The sequence below is a fragment of the Lepisosteus platostomus genome, chromosome 13 (assembly GCF_059453375.1).
Source record: "Lepisosteus platostomus isolate fLepPlt1 chromosome 13, fLepPlt1.hap1, whole genome shotgun sequence".
Classification (NCBI taxonomy): domain Eukaryota; kingdom Metazoa; phylum Chordata; class Actinopteri; order Semionotiformes; family Lepisosteidae; genus Lepisosteus; species Lepisosteus platostomus.
Window position 1 is genome coordinate 4,761,884 of NC_142623.1, and position 8,952 is coordinate 4,770,835.

The window sequence follows — 8,952 nt, forward strand, 5'->3', positions numbered from 1 at the left end:
CCGGTGGGAAAATGGGAGAAGAAGCAGAGATAGGGACACGTTTCGAAAATACTCTTCATTTAATTTGTTTAATCTTTTTTCATAACTTGAATTTATGTACTAATATGTACCCCTGGCGATCTTTTTGTCTTAACCTGTTATATGCACTCTTGTTTGTACTGTAATTTTTGTTATTCTGTTATGAATAAATAAATCAAAAATAATTAAACATTTCGAAAATACTACAGTGGGTGCGAGAGAAGAAAAAGGCTGTGGAAAGGTTCGTGGTAAAAACCAGGAGCGAAGAAGAAACGGACACGGGTGGTGATCTCGACAACGACAAGGATGCTGAAAAGTTCACATTTATAAAATAAAAATGTTAACATGGTACGGTTAATGTCTTCTTCATAAATATTAAACAGCGGCTTCTCATGAAGTGAACTGTGGCTGTTGGTAGACATAAGACAGTCACCTAAAGGTGCTGCACGTCCTTTTGGGTGACAGACCCCTTCCAAAACGGCCACCTTTTAACCTTCCCCCATACAGTTTTTACTGACAATGCTGTTTTGATATCATTGTGGTAACTAAATATTCAGAACTGTACTGCAGGGCAGCAGATCTCCCATAAACACCGTCAGAAGGCAACCTTGTTGACAAGTGAAAAACTGATAACCGAGTCATAATCGGGAGTAACATGTTTACTCATTGTCTGGATACCCCTGGAAGGTCTCTGATGAAATCATAGTCCTCTCTCATACCTGTTTCCGTAGACACAAGAAAATGTGCCTCGTCTACAGATTCCTTTAACTTTAGCATTTACAGTCAGGTGTTCACTGGCAGAACAGTTTTAGTCACATTCTAGACCACCACGAAAACATGTTCAGGCCACATGTTCTGCGCGGTTTATCACTATCTACTAATTAGGTTAGACTGGGGCCCAGCTGGATCCAAGCAGTGTGCTTTGTGTCCTCTGTAGAAAAAAAAAAACCTGAGAAAAATCCGCTTTAGAAGCAAGTGCAAGAGGCCTTTGCGTTGAAGAAGCTTGTTGATCCATGTCTGCAGCACGTCAGACTATACAGGTTTAACACGTTCTTCGCTCTCAGGCTGTTGTGTTGACATCTCGTTTGTCTGCGTGGGCCTACCGCAGCAGGTCGGGTGTTTAACCTTGTCTCGGCCTCTGCGTAATTTGGTTTTAAATCACTCTGTGAAATAGGTCAACTGCTGGCCACACTCACTTCATCTGTGTTGGTTCAGGGCTGTCGTGTCCCCTTGCATCACAGGCACAGGCTATAACGCTTGTCCATGCATTCGTGAGAGTAAGTAACATGAAATACGAAGATTAGGATGTTGCTTACTGTATGTATCAAGATAACCTGAAATAGATTTGTATACTAAACTTCAAATTTGAATTGGTTTACTAAGAGCCTCACAAAGAGAGTTCAGAATGTGTGTAATTTAAGTCTTAAGTTTTAGACGTAATTCTAGAAGGAGGAGGGATTAGTACTCTGGGTTTTGTTACATATTGGTTGTGGGTTCAAATCGCTGGTGGAGCCTAGCAGATGAAGCCTTGAGGAAGACTCTTCACTGTAATTTAGTAATGATTAATGATTTCATAATAATCCATCTCTGCCTTTAGTTCCTTAACTGAGACTTTCAGGGTTTAATTGCTCAAAGAAAAGATTTGTTTAACTGGGTCTATATTCACTGATAATTTGAAGATTACACACAAAAAAGTTAGAAAGAAAAGATGCACAAACATGGGCCTAAACATGAAGGAGGTTAAGAATAGCACAAAAAGATGAATACCAATACTGAGAATGAGCCCTGCAAAATGAGCACTAGGGGTCAGTGTTGTCCTCTCCTGTGAGGCATACTGGGGGCCTGTGGAGCTGTGTGTGCCTCTATCACACTGAGACTGAGAGGTCATTTGAGTTCAGCCCGGTGCAGCCTGGCCTGTCTCTGTTCATTCTTCGGGTTTCATAGTTTCATCAAGAAATACACCAGGGATTCCAGCTACTCTGTGCTAAAGATAGGGGTTAGGGGGAGGCAATGCGGAATTCACTGAGCCACCAGCCAGCCTCTCCTGCAGCAACAGGGTGTGATCGCGCTCACACAGTGCACAACATAACTTTCTTATGGGGAAAATACTGGGGTGCATGACCTGTCCGCCTCTGTCTTCTTTCTTTCTTACGTCTGAATTTACCTGTCACCCTGTCTCTCCCTCCCAAGGAAGTAGTTTAAGAACCCGAGTTCACACTTGTCTTCTGGAGCATGTTTGTTTACCAGAAGCAAATAAACGCGTCCTGTACTGTCATGTTTATTGATTGCCTTTTGGGCTATATTCCTGTTGATCAGCTAATGACTGTATCGATTAGAAAGCAGCATTTATTTTGGGTTTCTAAGGGTGGGGCTTGGCCTTTTATTATTTTTTTGGGTGTGTGTGTGTGTGTGGGGGGTCAGTAAAGGCCCCTTGACATCTCTGTCCCTGTCCCGCCCTCCGTTTCCCCGGTTTCCTCTGCAGCGGCGCTCTCCTCCCCCTCTCCCTCCCGCTGGCTCTCCCCTCTCCCCACTCTCGCCGCAGAAACAAAGATGCCGTTTGGCAGTGCCGCGGCGGTCTCTGGGTCGAGTTAGGGCGCTTTCCAGAGAAATGAAGTTTTAACAAACAGGCTCCCATTGATGGCGGGCAGCGAGGGGCGGGCGGAGGTCGGCGGGGGGGACTCCCTGGTGCAGAGAGAGGCTGGGGGGTGATGTCTCATAGAGCTGCAACCAACAACTCAGCATAGAAAAGGGCATTTTTCAACCAATTTATTAATCCTTTCAGGCGGTGTTGCCTATGCAGAAATGCAAATTGAATCAATCTGAGCCCGACTTTTAAGACTTTCAAGTGGGATTTAATTAGCGGTGCAGGCCCAGCGCTTTAATGAGGGTGGGGGTGGCGAGGATGAAACAATGCTGCTCTGGAATCCTGCTGCAGAGGGTGTGAGAGCCACACAGGAACTGCAGCCCCTGTTCCTAGCACCCAGACTAACTCGTTCTAACAACTCCTTCAGTCCACGGTCATGGCTTCCTAATTAGCCTGCAATGCACAAACCCACACCCGCGTGATATACAGTGTAACAATGCACATGCCTGTCGGCCACATTCGGCACCCGGCATTATTTTCACTACCTCAGGTCCCTTTGATCCCCTCCTCTTCACACATGATGAAACGGGACTGCGACTGTGTGCCACTACGTACAGTTCATAGTGGTAATGGAATGCATTTGAAAAAAAAGCATCTTGTTCAATGATGAATTAACTGTGGATCACGTTTCACGTTTTGATGGGACAGAGAGCGTGTGGACCTGAACCTCGATGTTTCTGACCTTTTATTTTCAGCAAATCCGTACGAAATCTGTGCTCATCCCAGTACACAGCTGTATGCTCGTTTTAATAATTCAAATCCGTGTTTTATACGAACGATCCACAACCATGGAGGGAATGTACATGCTTAGCGATATGCTGTATCTACCAATGCACAAATGTTACTATCCAGCCCTAGCACTGGGAAAGCAGAGATTTCTTATTGCTTGTTGCTTCTTAGTTTCTTGTCGGTTCTTTCTGAACTTGTGCAAGTTGTTTTGTAACTGTTTCCCTTCTCCTCCTTCCTTCTGCTATCAATCTCTTTTAAAATCATTTAGCCCATCCAAGGCAGACTGGCTGTAGCCCATGGGTCAGTATTTACGAACAGTGATTTTAAATCACTTTTCATGCGAGTGATCTGTCCCTCCCTCTCTTGCTGTCTCTGGCACAGTACGGCGCGTCAGTATGGTTGATGTGTGACCGGCCTGCTCTGTGCAGTGATGGAGTGTTTGAGGTCCAGTCCATCTGTGTTATTAATAACCTGGGCAGGTCCTGCTAACGCTGAGAGATTCACTTTAATAAATGATCTCACCCAGAGCCCCGGGCCTGCAATCCAGTTTAAAAGACATTTCCAGCTTTATCACTTAGTTTCTGTTTTATCTGGCCATAAAATAAGTTTAGGAAGCTTACATTGGCAAATGTAATAATAATAATAATAATAATAATAATAATAATAATAATAAATTGCTTACACTTATATAGCACTATATAGCACTTTTCTGGACACTCCACACAAAGTTCTTTACAGGTAATGGGGACTCTCCTCCACCACCTCCAGTCTGCGGCCCCACCTGGATGATGCGACGGCAGCCATAGTGCACCAGTCCGCTCACCACACACCAGCTCTCAGTGGGGAGGAGAGCAGAGTAATGAAGCCAATTCATAGATGGGGATTATTAGGAGGCCATGATTGGTAAGGGCCAATGGGAAAGCTGTCCAGGAGCGCCGGAATACTGACTTCATAGAGAGAGGATCAGAACTTTCAAAAGCACATTGTCATTCCAAGGATCTTTTTTTTATATTTTTTTCTATATTTATGGCCGGATGGGATTCTTTATCCAGAAATAAGGAGAAACCAAATTGTGCATGCTTTGTTTTCCCTCTTGTGCATGCACTCTCCCTTAGCCTGAGCCACATAACAATAGCTCACAAAACGACACAGCCAGGGAGAAGAGTTTGTATCTTGCATGTAGTAATAGTAATATAACCAATCTTTATGTTCCACCAGCCAAACAATGTATTGCATATACTTGAATTAATTTTCTTAAAATCTGCTGACGTTCTCTGTGTTGAGCTGTTTATCTATAGTTTGTCAGGCAAGTTCTTTTTTAGGAACTTGCATGATTACTAGATTGGACTCTCTCCTCAACTGTAATCTTATGACCTTTTGTAACAGCAGTTCTAAAGATGGCACCAGAGAGTGCTCATCATGTAAAGCAACACTAGGGGGCTCCCAGTGGGCTCAATCAGTAAAGTGGTTGTTTGGAGAGCCGGAGGAGCCCTGAAGACATTCCAGTCGGGGTTGTACCAATCACCTGCTATGTCCAGTGCCTCCCAAGCAGCAGTGCACAGCTGGCCAAGTCTTCTGGGGCTTGAGATGGGTTTCAGCCAGCCAGGTAGCCCCTAGTTTGCCAGACAGAACTGCCCTCTTTAGTGGGTAACAAATGCAGGCTCTGGGGGACTCGCAGTGTGAATAATGTCACATGTCTCTGACAGAGAGGGACACAGTCCCCACACTTCCTGTGCTGGAATGAGAGTCACATCAGTTTAGCCAAGTTGATTCCCAACTGGTGATGCCGAACTGAGGCTTGTCCATGCATCCATTTTCGAACTCCTTCTTCCAATTGAGGGTGGCAGGGGAGCCAGAGCCTATCCCAGCAAGCAACAGGTGCAAGGCAGGGACTGAGGGTTATAAGACCAAAAAATCATTTAAAATCATAAAGCTATTCCAGCTGCGTGATCAATTCATTCACTGATAACGAGAAGAAGGAAAATAATTTTTTATTAAATTGTTTTCTGTTTTATTTTATTCTGATGCTTGAAGAGGAGAGTACTGGACCTTTAAAAACTAAGGATGTGCCAGGTTTCTGCTCTCCCAGATCACCGCGCATCTCTCTTGAACCTGGCCTACATTAATGATCTTATTATTATATCTTCATTAATGATCTTATTAAGGGCTTGAAGTATGTTGTGGGGGAGAGGAGAAGAGATGCTAGGGCTGTGAGAGAGTGGGAGAGAGAAAGCGGGAGACAGGAGCTGGGAGAGGGAGAGAGAGAGTCTTTAATGAATTAATGACTGTTTTCCTGGTGAGACGTCTCCTGTCTCTATCTCCCCCTTCAAGACAGACACAGAAAAAAGGGAAGTGATCCTGAAAATAAATAGATAAATAAATGGTAGCTAGAGAAAGGAGATAGGGTGTGTGTATGGGGGGAGGCGTCTCTAGCGAGCCTGCTTAACATCAAACAGCTGGAAGTAATAAAATATTTAGGATGCGCTGGGAGTCTGTGAATATTAATACAACCGTTCTTTCCTCTCTCTCTCCAGCTCTCTCTCTTTCTCTCTCCCCGTTGCACTTTTGTGACCTTCAGTCTCTGGCGACCTTGTTTACTGTGAGCGAATTACTGCCTGCATGCTAATCAGGAGGCTGGTAAACTGGCAGACAAGAGAGAGGGGGTGACCAGTGCCGGGGTTGCGCCGTCCTGGCAGAGCCTTTGTAGTGGCACAAAGATGCCAGCTGTCCTTAGGAATGCCCATTCATTTGCATTTGTACCCACTGGTGCTAGACCTTCCCAGCTGCGGTCAAGACCAGATTCGCCATTTGCAAAGATGGTGCTGGGGCAGAAGAAGTTATCATTCAGGAGAGGGACCCAGTCTTTATTTTAATAAGGCTTTTTGTGATTCATATGAGACACTGCCTTAATTATGCATGGGTTCATTTATCTTTAAATTTAGAGTCCTCCGTTTTTTATATATGGGGATTGTTTATCACGATCTAAAAGTCTGGGTACAATATGCAATAGGAAATGCACAATGTACACAAGATGAAAGCTCAGCAAGTTATCAGCTCAAAGAAAAAAAACAAACGAATCCACAATGGGGCCGGCGATACGGAAATCAGATAAGAACCTCAACTCAGCTCTATTTTAAATTCTGAGCCTTGTCACAGAGTTTCTACAGTTCACAAGAAGCAGAAAATTCAGGCCAGATCTCAGTGCATTTCAAAAGTTCGGGGGACTTACAAGAAGAGAAAGCAGTAACACTCTGGAGAAAAGCAATGCAGGGAACAAATCCTGCTCATCACTGTCACAGAGGATGTCACAGAATGTTGTCAATATTGTTGCAAAAGGAGATTTGTGGGGACAGCAGATGTTAACGCAGTGTCCATTTGAGCAGTGCGTAAGCTATCTGGCCTGCCTCGCTCATGAGGTGCCCCCTCTGAGGATCTCCGTGTGTTTGAACCAGTGATACCAGTGACTCTGGGCGTAGGGGGAAGGAGCCAGCAGGTCTTCGGTGCCTTAGCCAAGCTGGGCGCGGATGGAGCTCGTGCGTCGTGTGACTCAGCACAATGGCAGCCCTTGAATGAACAGGAAAGAGTGCCGTGATTGTAGCGGTGACAGAGTTACAGCTGCGGGGCCAGCGTTGCTCAACGCCGTCTCGTTGTGGTTTTTGCCGGAGTCCTGAACACTATAATCCAAACTCCCAGGGAGGCTCCAGCGTGTCTGAGGAGCCCCCCATTACCTTCCCTCTCCCGTTCCCCCGAACGCAGGAATCCATGGCCTGTGTAATTATCCGGCGTACAGGCCTCAGTGGCACTGTGAAGCACACGCTCCGTCTTGTATGCACTACCTTTGGCCAGCAATCTCTTTTTGGGCCGTTTCCTATTTCAGCTGCGAGATCACATTTAAAGCCTTTTGATCCAGTGCAAAATTTGCACCACTCGTTACATCCAGTTCCCCACTTAATGTTCCCCAGACGATTGAAGATATTCAAATGGATTTTCTCCCCCAAATCCCCTACCGTTACACTTTTAGTTACTTTCTAATAAACGGGAAACCAGATTCACCTTCAATTAGTGATGGTATTCTGTTGGATTTAACAGCTAAAAAAGAGTTGACTGGCCACTTCATTAGAATCTTACTCTGTTGGGTTCGTGTAAATGCCTGGCTATTTCTTGTGGATCCATTTCTTCTATTGCGTTTTGCAAAGAAAGCCCAGTCTATCTCATCCATAAGTTCAAACAATCTATCTTCCTGTCTGAAAAAAAAGAACAAAAAGAAACTGAGGCAAGTCCTTCCATCGCTTCAAACAGGCTGGCTTGAGATCTGTACAGACTTTCCAGCTTTGAACACTCTGTCACCCAGTCTATGGACACTTATAAGAAACAGCCCTCTGCAACTTCAAACTCTCCCCCGAAAATCTAAAAAAGCAACCCCAGAACTTCAAAACTTCATCAAATTCAGAAGACGCAAAAGAAAGAAGGAATAAGTAGGTTTGGTTAGTTGTCTGCGCACAAAAAGCACACGATGAAAGAGATGCAGCTAACTGATGTACACGAGAGTGTCAGTGGGCTTTTCAAAGAACTCGACGGCTCTTCAGCGCAGGACTGTGGGCCCGCGGAGACCGGCTCAATCCCTGAGAGAATCCGTGACCCTTCCAAGAGCCGCCATCTCCTCTCGTTCAAAGAAACCCGGAACGCGCCGGCCGAGCGGGACTCATCTCCTAAACTCCCTGCTCCTCCAACACTTTGAGGTTTTCGCGAGCCGAGAATAGTAAGTGTTTTTAATGAGGCTGTTTCTCTCTGAGAGGAACCCGCAGTGTTGTTTTAATCACTTACACGTGTCCCCATTAAGGTTCTGGCACGTTTTAGTTTTGTTTATGGGGGGGGGGGGAGTGGGAGTGGGGGTGTTGGGGTGGAAGCCAGTCACTGCCTGATCATGACAGGAATGTCTTTCATGTGTCTTACTTCTGCCTAAAGGATGGAACCCTGCTCCAGCAGACTCCAGCTGCACGGCTTCAACCCCACAGCAGCACATGGACCCTAATTCCTGGAAGCAGACAGGACAGTGATGTTTCAAGTTCAAGTCCACCACGTTCAGCCCCGAGACCTCCCTGCAACCACTGTGCACTCTGCATCAAAACCAAAAGGTCCACAAAGCCCAGATCAACATTGGAGTCTTTGTCTTCCTCCTCCTTGACAAGGCAGGGAACAAGGGAAGGAATGCAGCAGACATCTTGATGTTTCCTTTTACAGAATCTCTTGAAGCTTCACTGACAGTGTTTCAGCCTTGGAACCTCATGACCTCCAGCACAGCCCTCAGTCACTGCTGTGAGAAGGGAGCTCAGGAAACTGCCAGTTCTGTTCTGCCAGTGAAGTTCTGCTCGTCTTAGGGTGTGTGTTAGCAGTGCTCGCTTCCACTCGCCTTCAAGTGTGACATTGCGACAGCAGGTGTGCAAGAGAGTTTTCCTGTGCAAACTGGTGCGAAGAGGGCGAGATCCAGTGGTGCTCTGGTTAGCATTTGCCATGGTTTAGCAGGATAGCAGCAGTGCAGAACGATGGGAAAACAAGCACAA